Consider the following 16,717-nt stretch of genomic DNA (forward strand, 5'->3'; position numbering starts at 1 on the left):
GGTCAGCGACCGTAACAATTACGCTTTAGTTATGTTCGTTAACAGACTCCTAACAGCGTTTCAGCAAATATCAGGGTGGACAACAGGTGGCGCAGTCCCCGAGTCCGATAAATGACGCTGGCAGGAAGTGAACAACGCTGTAATTCACCTGGCGTCCACTTGAGGCTCCCAAAGTGAGTCCAGAATCATGATAATCATGAACTACTTTCTCTCTTCATATCAACTTCACGGCGGATAAATTGTTTTTAAACTCTTTTGGCTTTTCCTGACGGTCAAAGTCAGCCGTTAGCGGCGAGGCTGCTGAGACTCACAGCTGCGAGCTGTCTGCTACGCCCTGATTCACAGTGTGTCTGTTGTCCCGTCTTCCTGAGACGGCTTTGAACCGCCACACACGAGTCAGAGGTTTCTTCCTGTCAGGAAGGAGTTTTTCCTTCCCACTGTCGCCTGATTGTTGTGGTTGTCTCTGGATTATTGTAGGGTCTACCTTACAATATAAAGCACCTTGAAGGGATGTAGCGCTACATAAGTAAAGTGAATTTAATCCCCACCCTGTTTGTTTCTCAGCATTACTCGCCTCGTTTACTCGCGTTTCCTGTCTCTGTCCATCGCCCACCCTTGTTTCTCCTCCTGTTTTTCACGTCTCCACCTCAGTCTCAGTGTTGTTTGTGCTGAGGGCTACAGAGGCAGAGAGAGCAGAGAGGCCGGCAGATGAATCAGCTGCTGGAGGGCGGATAAACATGGTTGTAGAGCGAGAAGAAGGAGAGAGGCGTCCGTATGGCCCGTGGCCTTCGGAGAAACAGGGAGAAACGAGCACTTCTGCTTTTTAATGTGTTAACGCCTTTATTTTTAGCACCGTGCTATCACTACTGTAGTGTTCCTGCACTGAACTTCCCAGAAATCACTTTGAAATCATGTCTGTAGAGCGCACGCTGCTGCTGCTTCACCCGTCTGCGTTACTGCGGCTGGTCAAATGAGATCAAATCAGTGATTCCAGACACGGGCCGAACGACAAAGCTTGTAAAGAAAAGTCATTTTTCACAGTTTTACACGAATAACTTCAGCGCAGAGAGAACGAAAAGTATTACTGAGTGAGGTTTGTTTTAAACATTACAGTGGACCTGCTCTGCTTCTCCTTATTTTCTCCATGTTATTCAGCAGCTTGTAGAACAAAATTATGCAGCAGTAACGCTTTTCTGTGAGAGTATCAGGCCCTCACATCACTGTGGATGAATACAACTTCATTTAATTCCATTTACACAGCACCAAATCACAACAACAGTCGCCTCAAGGTGCTTTATATTGTAAGGTAGACCTACTATAATACACACAGAGAAAAACCCAACAATCATATGACGGCGACAGTGGGAAGGAAAAACTCCCTTTTAACAGGAAGGAACCTCCAGCAGAACCAGGCTCAGGGAGGGGCGGGGCCATCTGCTGTGATTGGTTGGGGTGAGAGAAGGAAGACAGGATAAAGACACGACTGTGTGGCAACATGACTGCTGAGTGGCGCCCGGCTCATTTCTGGATGAACGTTCATCCAGGTTCCTGGCGTCAGGAAACCTGGCAAAGAAACCTCACAACAGCATGAATCATATCCAGAGTCACATCTGTCATCTTCGCTGTTCGTTTGAATTTAGAAAGCAGATTTATCTGTAAAGTCGGCCAATATTCAGAAAAGTATGTTCCCAAACAAATTAACTGCAATTCCTGATTCTGTTCCGGTCTGCTCCTGTGGACTTGTAATAATAAAACCCTACTTGTGTAGCACTTTCCAAAATCAAAAGGATTACAGAGCGCTTTAACAGCGAGGAACACGAGGTAGAAAATAAAATCAGTCAGATAAGACCACCGAGCATAAATCAGAGGAAAAAGAGCAACGAACGACGCAGAATAAAGGCCAGCGGGCATCTTTGTAAACCTCGAGAACACAAAACAATACAAATGTGTTGTGAGGAAACATTTAAAAGGAGACACAGGCTCAGGCAGTTTGTTAACCTTGGGCAGGATGCCGCTGAGCCTCGCAGCTCTGACACAACAACAGCGTTACAGGTGCAAACTTCTCAGCATAAAACAGCAGAGCTGCCTCGGTGGACTCCACTGCTCGTGGGCCGCGCTGCATCCAAAAGGTATCATTTACTGTTTCACTGTAAACAAACACTGATTCAATCAAAGTGGAGGCTGAATAGAAACTGACGAATCATCAGCTTAGTGCTTCACGCTCCTGACGTCTGTCTCACAGACTCTTCCTGATCTTTCCTCTTCTCCTGGTGAACTCAGTGAGCAGAACATCCACGGCTGTTTCAATCACACGAATCTGCTCCCGATACTAAACGGTTAATGTGCTGCACTTACGCTGAGCTTTTTATCTGTCTACAAAGAGACTCTTTCACCAATTCATGCACACCAATGCTAGCAGAGCCTCTATATTCAGCTCTGATGCTGTTAACCTGTTTGACATTCACCAGGTCATTAGTGGATCCGTGTGGGTGGAACATGTACGAGAACGCCACAGAGAGACTGCGAGCATTCATGGACATGAAAGATTCTGACCTCACATCTGTTCCTTGCTCAAACGAGTCAAAGACAAAGACGGTTTTTCAGAGTTTGTGCTGCACGTGCACAGTGAACGGTCGATGGCACTAGTGAGTATCTGCTGCTTTAGAACATGGCAGCATGAGCTGCACGTGCACGGTCACCTCTAACCAAGCTAGCAGCTTGTTAGCAAACTTATTACTAGTTTAAAGGTTTTTCTGAAGCCACAAACAGAGACACCAGATCTTTTTAGCCTTTAGCCAGATATTGAAAGCTACTCGCCCCATCTCTCCACCTGCAACGCTGTGTAACAGTCGCTGTTGTAATGCAGTGGAGCGTTGTGGCTCCTCTGGTACCAGCTCTGTTGTTGCTCATTCATCCATCTGCACGTCACAGCTGCACCATGCATTGTTACAAACCTGACTTAGCTTATGTCACAACAGTTCCACAGGCCCTTGAAGGGATAGCCATTCAGAAAGATTATTCTGTTACACATAACCCTGTCACTCTCTCCCTAGGACCGTGGACTAGACTTCTGGAGGCAAACTATGACGGAGGGGCGTTCTATTTAGTAATAGGGGTAGATAAACCAGGGACTGATCCAACGGGGATAATTCGGGTGAATTTATTCAATCCAAGATCTAAACCGGTAGGGAATGACACTGTAATGAATCTCACAGAGCAAATGGATCCCTTAGAGACAGTTACTTACCAGGACTCAGAAGAGAAATGGTTTGTTGCCACAGATTACACTAGATTGAAACCTCAGGAGTTAATAGAGCGTGCCACAGGTTTTGGTGATAGGAATCTTTGGTTAGATTGGGTGGCTCAAAATGCTAAAGAGCAGGCAGTGGTTGATTGTGTTGCTTGTGCTACAGCTAGGCCTCGTCTGTTCACTGAACCCGCTCCTCTGTATCCAGAGGATGGGGGGGGTTATGATTGTATGCTGAGATTAACTAGAGAGGCAGTGAACACAGGTAACTGCACCACTTTGTCAGGTTTATATCCGCCAATTGATAAACGTACACAATCAGGTTCATTCACACCTAAAAAAGATAATTATACATGTTTTGAGTTCTCTACAGACAGTGTGAGATATACGTTAGGGAGAATTGATCCAAGCTGGTGTCAGAGGACAATCCCCGGTAGGACTACCAATAATGTAAGTGACCCAAGTACTATTATAGGCACCTGGGCAAGGGGTGGGCTATATTATTATTGTGGGCAGTACACCCTTTTGGTGCAGGTTCCACTGGGGAGTGTGGGAACATGTGCTTTGGTGCGCCTAGGAGCACCTTTGATGCTGATAGGAAATAGGATAGAGACAGTTCCACAGCAAGGCAGTGGTGTGTTGACAGCCAGACGTAGGAGAAGTGTTAGAGGTGTGCATAAATATGACCCACGATGGGACTCACCAACCTGGATTGACTCAATAGGAGTTCCCAGGGGAGTTCCAGATGAATATAAGTTAGTTAATCAGATAGCGGCCGGTTTTGAAAGTGTGTTTCTATGGATAACTCCAAATAAAAATGTTGATCGCATTAACTATGTTCATTATAATGTGTTGAGACTCTCTAATCTCACTAGGGACGCGGTAGAAGGCCTTGCGGAACAATTGGGACCGACGTCGTTAATGGGAATCCAAAATCGCATGGCCCTTGACATGTTGTTGGCTGAGAAGGGTGGTGTGTGTGCCATGTTTGGGGACATGTGCTGTACTTTTATACCCAACAATACGGCCCCAGACGGTACGGTTACTAGAGCGCTTGAGAGTCTGAAAATGTTATCTAAAACTATGCATGACCAATCAGGTGTAAACACTGGACTGGGAGACTGGTTTACGTCTGTCTTTGGGCAATGGAAGAGTGTTGTTATGTCTGCCATGTTTTCTTTTGTTGTTTTTCTTGCTATAGTAATGATCGGATGTTGTCTCATCCCTCTGGTCCGGCGAGTTTTGGTAAAGATGCTGGAGAGAGCCCTGAGCTCTGGCTCGAAGGGTTCAGCGGCACCTGGGTCTATGATGCCCTTGAAGGAGATTGTAAGCTGGAAGGATGAGTGAGACAAATCCTGGTGTAAGTTGGTCTCGCAAGCGAGCCCAAGAGGAGGAGTTGTCACGTAAAGGAATGTTATTTTTCTGTCACTATGTTATTATTCACATGCACAATCATTATTTCATCATTACTTCATTAGTCCATCACCTATCATTATCATTATTCAGTGATCATCCTTATTATCATGTATCATTTGCCACATTTTAGATGCTTCACCATACATAGCTCCAGTACAGTGGTGGGATCAGTGTAAGAAGTCAATTGAGGACACTCACCTTTTGGTGGCCTGGTCCAACAATCTTACACAACAGAACACTCGTCTTACACAGTAGTTCTGTTTCATGCCCATATATAGGGAAAACATCTGGTTTCGAGTTCGGGAAGGGTTGTTGTTGTTCTGATAAGATCATGTCCAGGAATTGTTCTGACGTCATAAAGACTATAAAGTTTTCTGTTTTGGAGATGAGCGAAGAGACTGGCTCCCACGCGCTGTAATACGTGTGTTTAATAAATCACTTTTTGGACACTCCCTGGGACTCTGTCTGCGCTTACTTTTCCTTCCAAATCAAAAGAACCACGACACTTAAGACCTGGTGTTAGCCCTGTTTAAAAAAAGCAATCTAGAACAAATCTAGAGCTGCAAACAGTATGAAATAAATGGAACCAGTTCATCGAGGAAGTCTGGCTACATTTATATAGCCTACGCAACAACCAGAGACATGCATCAGAGCCGCAGCAGAAAAGGTTTCACCTCTTTGTGTAAGATTAAAGTGAGCGTGAGCCTGGACTGAGCTTGACTCATTGCTTCGTGGGAAACTCTTATGACTAAGCACTCTGGAAATGTGGACGTTCCAGCTGATGAATGGACTTCGCTTCTCCCCGTCTGCAGAAATCTTTACGCCACATCATATTTTATTCAACAGAAGCGTTTGGGATACAAATACCACATGAATACTTTATTCCTTATGAGAGCCAAGATTTGTCTTTGAGATTCGTTTTCACTGAGGCTCTACAAACTCTGCAGAAAAGGTCTGAAAAGACACAACAACATACGTCAGCGAGCACGACTAAAGGCTCCGACCCTGATTGTGTTTCCCTCCTTTAACACACAGGTCATATACACATCTACATGTGCTATTGAACGTGTTATACTTGGAAACTCACAATGCAGAAACCGTTGAGCAGTGATTTCTTATAAATCTGTCATTCAGCCCATTTTTTTCCCTGAAGTTTAATTAAATTATTTCAGTCAGCCTTCCAAATCTCAGTGTTTGCCGGGAAGATTATCGACTTCAGGAGAGAGACAGACAGAGCATATGTGAGAGAACATATGTTTAGATTAATAGGACGAGTTTAATTGTTTATGTGATTCCATTTAGCATAAGCTGCAGTAACAAGGTGCCCTTCACTGTTTGTGGGGAATTAGACTGATGTAGAAAAAGCCCAGTGTTTATGGTGTGAGGGTACCAGGCTGAAATACTGGCCGGCCAGCAACCCGAGAAGGAATTTATGTGTGTGCATGCTGGAGTGTGCATGCACACAGGAAATAAAACAGACTTTTGAGCACTCAAACTTAATTTTTCATTGTGCTGCATGAATACACCTGAGGACACTGATACAGATGCACAGTTTAGACGTCGCCATGGAGACCGCTGGCTTAATTCCAGTGAAACTCGATGATGACGCACTCATGCTCCTCAGAGGATGAATCCTACAGACTGCAATCAGCTTTGATTTTCATCACAATTTAAATATGACCAATAATTTTAGTTGGTAACAAACTAACGTGCTCACGTGACACTCAGGTGTTCTGGTGCAGCAGATCCAGCATACGTGTAGCCTTAAACTGAGTGCTGATAATAAACAGATTCAGTGAAAATGCTGGTGTGGGGAAAAAGAAGCTGTGCAGCATCTGTTCTTCCTACGTAACCTAAATGGATTCGGAGCACATCATAGGAGAGACAACATGCTGATTCCTTTTTTATCAAAAAGCTTTTTAACTTATTTATCGTCTGGTTTTCTGTCTTTTGTGAAAGCTAGAAATAGCTGTTGTTAAGTTTAGCTTGAAAATCCTTTTTATAGATTCTTTGCACAAGGCTTGTTTTTCTCTGACACGTACAACAAGACAACAAGAAAGTGTAGTTTCTTATTTTTTATCCGCCTTTAGTCACGCAGTTAGCCTGGTTGCTTCATGTTTGCATGCACTAATACTGTTAATGTTTCCTGCTCTGCCACTTGCTGCCTTTGTCCTTAAATCACCTGATCAGCTGCATGAGGCCTACCAGTCTGCTTGCACATTATTATTTTGGATTTTGCAGCTCCCCGTGGTTTGTTTGCAAGCTGCAGTAGAAGGAAAGTGGTGAACCAGATTGTTTTTAAATGATTCCTCCAGTGGATGATAAAATGCGGAAAAATGGGAGAGTGTAACCCAGGTTCTTTTTTTATAGCTACAGCCACCCCAGTTAGCTTAGAGCTAAGATTACGGTAATGGCAGCATAATTTGATTAGCTAATATGCTAGCTTTTGTTATATTAGCTTTTGTTTCTGATATAACTCATATGCTAACTTCTAAAACAAATACAGTTGGTAAAGTGCGCCCAACAAACGCTTTGACGTTAGCGTCACTTTAAAGCTGACTCAGATGGATATTATTCACAGTCACCTATGTTAGCGATATTCTTTGGAAATATCAAGCTCTAGCTTAAATTAACTGACTGCTGCATTATTAATAGCTGGAAACCCCAAAATGTGTGATTGCTAACTGCTCCCAAGAAATGTTTCCTTAACAGCTAACAGCTGTTAAGGAAACAAAGAAACAGCTGTTAGCTAACAGATACCTGCATGAAAATCACTGCTCATAAGTAAATCTATACTTAACGCAAGAGGTCAGTGCGTCCACTTGTAAAATTTAAATACAAGATGAACAACTGTGTGAAAACAAAAGTGAGAAAGTGAAGTGAAGCTGAATATGGTTCCCAGACACAGTAAAACCCCTACAGCTAACATGCCGACTACTACAACTACTACAGATAAATATGGATGCTAATTAGCGGGCTTAAGCGCAAAGCTAAGCTAGCATAACTCAGTTTAGAAGCTCCGGTTGGATTGTAGCTAATGCTAAGGCAGCTAACATTAGCTAAAGGTTGAAAACAGGACAGAAACCTCTGCAGCCAGGAAAAATCTCGGTTGCCTGGTAAATGTTTTCTATTGCGTTCTCTGACCAATCAAAATAAGTATTTGGTTCCAGCAGCTGCATACATCAGACAGAAAACACCACCAGACTCTATGGTGCTTGTTTTTTGACTTTTTCCCTCCATTTCTCAGTATTGATGCACCTCCAGCTCCTCCGTGATCCTCTGTGGGCTCTCGTTATTGTTATTCTGTCAGTCGAGAACACGCTGTGTTCAAAAACTCGCTGAAAAGCACAAAAAGTTTTCACATTCTCCTTATTGGCTTTGAGTCAGCAGTGACTGTGAGCCAGACGGGGTTGTAATTCAGACCCATCAGGTGACATCGTACTGCTTGTTACGAGCTGGCTCGGGTGACCGTTCAGACGTCCACAGAGGTTTCATGAATTAAACAACAAGTCACGACACAAGCAGTGAGTGTAGCTGTGTGAGTGTTACAGAAAGGCTGCTGTCAGGTGGAGCGACACAAAGTGGCTGCTGGGACAGATTAACCGTTGATCAGGATGTAAGAGAAGCAGAATGAACCGATGCTCTTCTGTTGTAGCCACTGTGGAATCGTCCCGTGTCTCTCCCCTCACCCACAGCCAGTCACAGCAGATGGCCCTGCCCCTCCCTGAACCTGGTTCTGCTGAAGGGAGTTTTTCCAAAGCGTTTGAATCACAAGGACTGTTTTCGTTCTGTTGTTGTAGGCACTGTCCTTACAGTTTAAAGCGCCTTGACACAAATGTTGACGTGCACTTGATGGATGAAACTGAATTGTTGATATTGAAGGAAAACAAACAGGTTACGGTGCAGACGTGTTAAACAGGTGGAGAAAGCGCTGAGAATCATCAGCTGAGACGGTGATGGTGTTATTTATTTCTGCTTTTAGCTCTGTTTTGGGCTCCACCACATCCTAAATCAAATACCTGCCTTTTACTTGCTAGCTGTGCCGCTTTGCTCACCAGCTGCTCTTTAACTCATGTCTGCAGCTGTGAAACAGACGTTTAGATGTTTTTCCTGCCAAACACAGAGTTGAAAACAGTGCTGTAAACCAAACCAGTGTGCTGAGACATCAGAGCGAAGCTCCGTGAGGCAGAAGCAGATTCAGCTGCGAAATCTCTCGAGATTTATCCTGCGAGGCTTTTCACTCAGTGTTGCTGTTGGGGAGGAGCTGTGGGCGTTTTGAGCTCTTTAAAACAGCAGTTTGGTGTCACTGTTTCTCAGATTCTCCGGATCATTCTGCCAGCATGTTTAAATTCAGACGAGGGATTTCACGGTTAATACTTTTATTGATCGCGTCGTGTAAAAGTAATTTAATCAGACTGCCCTACAAAATAATGTGTTACATTTTATCGAAACATCATCCTGCTCCCCGCGGCGGGGACGTCAGGTGGAGGTGAATGCGGCACGTCTCGCTCTCAGCTGTCACGACTTCATTTGAATGCAGAAACTTTTGCTCTTCTCTGATTAACAGCAGCAAAGAAAATGAATTTGTCCTTTGTGATTCTGTAATTTCCTGAACAATGCTAACGAGAGACGGCAGGTCACTTTGTGTTTTCTCTGTGTTGGAGAGAGAAATGAGTTGTCTGACGAACGCCTGATGGACGTCTCAGCTTTGCCTTTAAAAATAAATTGTGTTTTTCGGCCGCGCCAACAAATTTTGGCGAGGAGCTGAAATGTCACAGAGCGCCTCTGCTGATGAATCCTGATTGTGTCCGATGACCCGGCTGAGAGGACGGCGCTTAGGTCGGGGTGACGTCACCCTTCATCTGCATCACCATGGTGACACATCGTTTCCTCGCCCAACCTGGGCAGGATGGCGGCTCCGTAACGTTTTGATGGCTTTTCTTACAGCCTGACCCGGAACTGATTCCCGCTGGCGGCGAGTTTCACGGGGTTTTAATTTGAAGTCTCTGTGGGTACGTTTGATTTTTGTGTCAGGGTGGCAGAATCACCCCACAGGTCCACTTCAGACTCTGAAATCGCCGAGGATGGTTACTGGCCAGCGATTAAGACTCATTAACACAACACTCATTTTCCTCACGGAGACTTTTCTAAATATAATTATTCATTTTAAAAAATGCGAGCAATTCAGAAAAAACTGAGGTTTAAAACAAGCAATCATGTTCACAGAAAGGTTCCCCGACCTCACGTTTGTCCTTTAAACACGGTTTTGCATAATTTGTCTTTTTCAGTGAGCAACATTTGGCCTCTTGATGTCTCTAAAACACGCTCACGGACACAAAGCTGCACGTTTTTTAAATCGATGAACATAATGTGTAAATAATTCATGTCAAGGGAACATTTTTGCATGAGTGGGGATTATTCTGTGCAGAGGGAACGCCGAGGCCTCAGTACAGCAATCAAACAAGGGAAGCCTTACGAGAAGTGGCACTTTTCCCAAACCAGTCTAACTACGGTGGCTCAGAGAGGTCAAACGCACTGAAATACAGAAAACAGAAGCAAAGCCAACAGAAATACACAATAAAAAGTTGTTAATACTGGAAACCGTATTATTCCAGTGTGGAGGTGATAAAACACCAGTATGTCGCTCAGATGGTTTGTGCAGAGGAGGGATGATGAAGATGGAGAGGTGAGAGCGAGGTCGGAGGACCTGATGGAGGATGGTGGAGGAGGACATGCTGCTGTGCTGCGGTGGCGACCTCTAAAGGGAGCGGATGCTTTTCTTCTTGACACATTTGCAAATGATTTGTTGGTCTTATCATTTTTGTCTGAGCTGTGAAGCTTGTGGGTCACGGGACGAGTTAAAGGGATTCTGATTGGCTGCAGCCTTCAGTATGAACTGTTGCGTCTGCGTCGTCCTTTCTTTAACGCGCAGACAGGAGTCGAGTTCAACTGTGAATCAAAAAACTTCCCGATATATTCCCGATCAAATCAAAGTTTTATGTCTGCATGAATCTGTCAGAGGGGCTCCCGTCAGCCCGTCCTGTCCCTGTGATTAGGAGGAAATCACCAACACCTGGCACTGCCACATGATTCAGCGCTGACCTCTGACCTCCCGCCCACTGTCTGCGGACAGTCAGGTAGGCAGCTTTATGATGCTGTCAGCGAGTGTGAGTCAGACGCTTTGCCTCCAATAAACACAGAGTGACATTGGAGCAGCAGCCTGCTCGGAGAGCTCACACACACACACACACACACACACACACACACACACACACACACACACACACACACACAGCAGCACCCGTGTAAAGCGAACGCAGCCCGAGGTGTTGAGCTGAATGACAAATGTTTACCATAGTGCTGATAACACCGAGGGCGGATACACCGCTACAACCTCTTACACTCTGTGTGTGTGTGTGTGTGTGTGTGTGTGTGTGTGTGGAGCATAAAGACAAACACTACCACAGTGTGTTTACATGCACTCCAGTGTCACTTGTATCAGTCTTCTGTCTGCTGCTTACATATTTGCCTGCGTAAACAGTGAATCCTGGTCACAGCTGATAAACTGTTATCCTTGTTTAAAGACATCGGAATGTTTAAGCCGCTTTATTCCGTGCGGAGCAGCCCTGCGCCGCCCGACCCGGTTGAACCCGACGCGCGCCGCTCGTAATGATTCGAGTGCGACACGAGAGATCGGCCGATGGCCAAACAGGAAAAACAAAACACACACATGAACTTTGAGCTGCTGGTAATTCTTTCTTACCTGTGCTCACGGCAGGAAGTGTCCACCTCAGACTCACCCGCAGTACAGGAAACACTTCCTGTCGTTTAGGCGAGGACGTTGCTGTCCAGCTACAACTGACGGGGTGGCTTAGATACGCCGCACTAGGTGTAGCCTGTAGGACTTCCTCTTCGCTCTCTGTGTTCGTACACCTCTCTGCATTTTATCCTTAATTATCTCTGTCTCTCTTCCACAGCATGTCTTTATCCTGTCTTCCTTCTCTCACCCCAACCAATCACAGCAGATGGCCCCGCCCCTCCCTGAGCCTGGTTCTGCTGGAGGTTTCTTCCTGTTAAAAGGGAGTTTTTCCTTCCCACTGTCGCCAAAGTGCTGCTCATAGGGGGTCATATGATTGTTGGGTTTTTCTCTGTGTTATTGAACTTTCTATCATCAGGTTTTTATCATTATTTTAGATTTTAATTAGTTCAGTTGTCTCGCCGCTGTGAGCTCGCTCGTACTCTCGCACATTTCGGCGAATGAAAGATCACGCTGGTGAAAAAAAGCCAAATTTATCCAACAAGATCTCCACTCGCTGGACTTTCAGGAGGACTTTTCTGAGCTAGGCCACAATCAATGAGGCCTTAAGTGTAGATGTTTGTAAGCTTTTCAAAATAAGACGCTGCATTTAGCTAGTCAGGTTTTATTGTGAAGGCTTCACGAGTTTCCACACCAGTGAAGGAAGGAAGCCCACCTGTGTTTGTGCAGTCAGGCTGCAGTGGGTGAAGATAAAGACCCCGTGGACTCTCCCTAACCAGCTTCGTGCTCCTCAGCGTGTTGATGCCGTCCTCTCTGCTCTTGGTGTGTGAAACAGCCCAATCAACACTACGCTCCATCACCAGGACAGACGGGCGCAGAGATGCTTGCATCCTGTATCGCAGCACTCCTCGCGGCCACTCAGTCTGTGGATGTGACTGTACTGTCGCCATTAATGTGTGTCTGTGGCTGTGAAAGCCTCGTCCTCTGAAATGTCACCAAATGAGCACACAGTCGTTCATTATCTGCACCTCGCGAGGAGCACTCAGGTCAGACGTCAGCAGCTTTATGTTGTGATGGCAAACAGCTGAAAATAGACAGCACTTAGAGGAACCCACCACACACAGCGCAGCCTTCTAAATGTCTGATTTCACTCATCAAACGTGCTTTTTTATAGGCTGACAGAAGCCGTTGTTCAGTCCGATCTGATATGGGTTTGCAGATTCAGAAGAGTCCAGAGTTTCAGCGTTTTATTGTGTCGAAGTGCTTGGAAATGACCTGCAGCAGAGTCTGCTCTGGCTTTTTAAATTACTCCATGAAAGCTGTCTCTGTGCGAGGTATAAACAGTCGTGCGAGAAAAGGTTTCACACAACTGTGGAGAAATAGTAGTTAAAAGACGGTCCGATGATGCAAAGTGACGGGCTGGCCGAAAAGCCCGAGAGCTGCTTCACAAACTCTGCAGGCCTCAGTTAGCATGTTAGAGGTAAACAACAAACAAAGGCTGTTGTTCTGTTATTAGAGGTAACATGCTAACTGTTAGCTCTAATAACAGAACAACAGCCTTTGGACAGACGAGACCAAAGTGGAGATGTTTGTCTATAAGACGTCTCTGCATTGAATCATATCTGTTATTAATCTCTGTCTCTCTTCCACAGCATGTCTTTATCCTGTCTTCCTTCTCTCACCAACCAATCACAGCAGATGGCCCCGCCCCTCCCTGAGCCTGGTTCTGCTGGAGGTTTCTTCCTGTTAAAAGGGAGTTTTTCCTTCCCACTGTCACCAAAGTGCTGCTCATAGGGGGTCATATGATTGTTGGGCTTTTCTCTGTATCTATGAAGCGCCTTGAGGCGACTTTTGTTGTGATTTGGCGCTTTATAAATAAAACTGAATTGAATGTTGCCACTATCGTTTCTTTAGCAGTATAAAGGTAGGAGGAAAGGTGATTTATACAGGCCTCACTGTGGGAGTCCCTGAGCAGCCCACCTCCACCCTCTCCTGTCTTTCTTTTCCTGCAGTTTCCTGCTCGTCATCTTATTCTTTCCTCCCCAGACTGACCAGCGTTCCCTCGTCTCCGGTCATCAAAGTGACCCGAGATGAAATCACATTCATGAGTGAGCGTGAGACAACTCGATGAATAAAACATTAACGAGGTGAAATGAGAAATCTGTCCTCCCAATTATCATTTTTACTTTTTTCTATGACCATTTTATGATCTTTTATGGTTATTTTCTCCCAGAGGCTGCAATAATCTGTGACCCCGTTTAGTTCAACGGACCGCTCGCTTCCCGTTTCTCGGAAACTTGCTGATTCTCTTCCAACGGAGCGGAAATAAGGAACAACTGAATTTAGCGTCTCACCTTGTCGGCAGGCCAGACGTCAAAATATCAAAATTCACAAAATGTAAAAAAGCCACCCATGCAGAGAGGCACGGAGCTGCCTGTGCCAACCCACTGATGTGCATTTTATAGTTCACGCATCACTAACTTCCTGCGCTCAGGACAAATCCCACCATCTCCATCCAAGCATTTTTATTTGGTTTCAAAAGTTCATTTTAAAAAGCCTCTTCAGATTCTGCCTACATGAGAAAGGATGTAAGTGGAGCATCTGAAAACTGCTGCGAAGACAGAGTTCACCGAGTTTGCCAGTCAGGGAACCGTGTGAGGAACAACTGAAAGAAGTCCGGAGAGGAGGATACACGAACATCCGCTGAAACTCTGACTGAAACCGGCCACGTCGCCGACTCCACGAGGAGCAAAGGAATCAGCCAACTTCAAACACGACGGCAGAGACAGAAGATCGACGTGACGAAGTTTCATCTTTAAGAATCACCAAGAGATGCCAAAGACACTGAAGACAGGATCGAGTATTTTCTGTGGAAGCAGCACCTTTAAAAGTAAACTGAACAATATGACCGAGTAATTTCATACGTCACGTCTTAGCAGATCACTTTCTAACCCCAAACATCCTGGTGTGTAGTTCAGCTATCTTGTACTCTTGTTTATGATTGGTGGGACGGTTGAGCGTGACGTGGAGCGGCAGACTGGCGAAGTGTCAGCAGTACTTCGGAAGCTGTTGACGATTGTTGTGGTGAAGAATATTCCAGAAACACGCTTTACCGATCTGATCAGCTGTTTGTAACACTTCCTACGTCCATCAGCGCGAACTATCGCATGTCCGCCATGACCTGCCCGAAACCGGAAGTGACGTCATTTTCCATCAGGGCCTCATGAGCCTATACTGGTGTTTTTAAAAGTTATCTTTGACTTTATGACTTTCTGTGTGGTTTCTGGGATGCTTAGGACTCATATTGCACTGCTGGAAATAGTTTATTTTGATGCATATGCTGCTTTTTTGCAAATTTGCATTATAATATTTATTTTCGTTTTTCATGCAGTGTATAAAAATTGGTGTATTTCAAAAATAAAACTATGAAGACACTCAAAATAAATTTCCTGTGGTGGGAAACTATTTTGTGCAACTTTTTTGTATTTACAGTTTTGAGGGATAAGCCTCTTAAATTTCTCTAACTAGAAATATATGTTAAAAAAACAAAAACGATTTTCAATTTTTTTGTAGTTTATTGCACTTTTTTGCAATTGATGTAATTACTATGCACTTAATGCAGACATATTATTAAAATTTGGGCTGTAATGGTTGTATTGATGTATAGCAACTTGAAATGCTCCCAAAAATGGCTCCACAGCATGTAAACATATAATATAAGCTCTGGCGGACTTGGTTCTATGGTAGGTCTTAAAGGGTTAACACATAGTGAGTTAATAGACACCCAGTGCATCATGGGAATCCCCCAGCAACCTACGTCTATTGCAGCATAAAAATCTCAACAAAGACCCAGCAAACGTCCCATCATTCTGTTCCTATTGGCCAACACGACGTAATACACCAGCACAAACGTAAATGCCAGCGATGATTCGGCCACTTACGAAGGTTATAGTCTCTCTGCGGACGCAGGAATTACCATTATAATAATAACTTTGTGTGGTTTCTTTTTCTGTGGTTATTCAGGACAGCAGACGAAAAGAAGTGAAGCTAAAGGAGAGAAATTTAAGCTTCAAATGAACTAAAGTTAAAATTAATCAGACTAAATTCTGATGAGCTCTGCTTGTGTAGCAACGTCTTTGGATAAGACCTCTCCCTGAACTCTGCTGTCTGCTGTGTAAACTCAAACTGCTGTGCTAGGCAGTGCAACTTAATAATGATGTGGCATTTTATCTGCTGCTGCAGGAAAGCCCTCCTCCTTTTCTCTCACACGCAGTTCAAAGGTCACCCACAGTGCGGCTGCCCAGATGGCATAACGTACTCGAGGACGGCTCAGCAGGTGGATGCTGGATTTCTGCGCCTCAGCTGCAGTTACCCCGCCTCCCTGCCCCTCCCTGGTCGCCGTGTGTCTAATTAGCGCGTCCCACTTTCAGCAGCATGCGGCCGTGCAGCGCGAGCTCTCCACCACACATGCAAACAGCCCGAGGTGCACGATTAAGTGCAGTCATACTCAGCTGCATGTTTACACGAAACAAGACAAAAAAGTCTTAACACCCATTATTCTGAAGTGTTTTTGGATTAAGTCATTAAACGATGCATAAACGTGCCGTGGCCTTTCAGTACTGCACTCCCACACAGTGCTCCAGTTCTCGTTGTAAAGCTCACAACAACTGCTGTGTCAGGCTGCTTTAGATAGTAACAAAAACATCCCACAATATTACAGAGAAGCCAAACAGGCGAGAACAGGCAAAGGTGGGGACGAAGAACTCAAACAGACGCAGGTTTGTGGCGGGACGGCCTCGACTGGTTGGAGAGCGAAGGGTACAAGGAAGGAGGAATGACATGAGGTAGTGACGGCTAGACGAGTGAAAAGAGGGAACCAATGCATCATGGGAAATTCACCAACTCTGTGGAGCTCATTTCAGCAAGTCTCAAATAAAACAAAACAGTAGCTGCGACTGGAAATCCAAGTTGAGGCGGCGTTCCAGATGGAAAGTCCAACTGTGAACTCGGTAATACTGACTTAAGCTGGAAGGCCCTATAAGATCCAGGGTCACCTGATCCAGCCCTGGTTCATAAGCTTCATCAGAAAGGTTTGAACCCCAGTCTGAACGCTCCCGTTCTACTTTTTAGAAACAGTACAAACGAGCCTGAAGCCCTTTTCACGCACACATGTTAAATTTTTGTGAATATTTTCTGTGCTAAAAATACTTTTTGGACTCGCCTACTTTATTCTTGCAGCTGTCAACACCGTTCATCTCATTTCACTGGACGATTAAGCCTTTATGTTTTTAAACTTG

At 44.9% G+C, this 16,717-nt stretch overlaps 1 protein-coding gene and 1 long non-coding RNA gene across 4 annotated transcripts in view; one reads left to right on the top strand and one right to left on the bottom strand.

Moving 5' to 3' along the window:
• The window catches only part of grid1b (glutamate receptor, ionotropic, delta 1b), a 668,767-nt gene that overhangs the window by 156,216 nt on the left and 495,834 nt on the right, over window positions 1–16,717 (bottom strand). The window lies entirely within an intron of this gene.
• Window positions 7,401–15,302, top strand: LOC146512086 (uncharacterized). Its single transcript, XR_014875735.1, has 2 exons — window positions 7,401–12,900; window positions 12,939–15,302. It is a non-coding gene; the product is annotated as an uncharacterized LOC146512086 (long non-coding RNA).

The sequence above is a fragment of the Neolamprologus multifasciatus genome, chromosome 8 (genome assembly GCF_963576455.1).
Source record: "Neolamprologus multifasciatus chromosome 8, fNeoMul1.2, whole genome shotgun sequence".
Taxonomy (NCBI): domain Eukaryota; kingdom Metazoa; phylum Chordata; class Actinopteri; order Cichliformes; family Cichlidae; genus Neolamprologus; species Neolamprologus multifasciatus.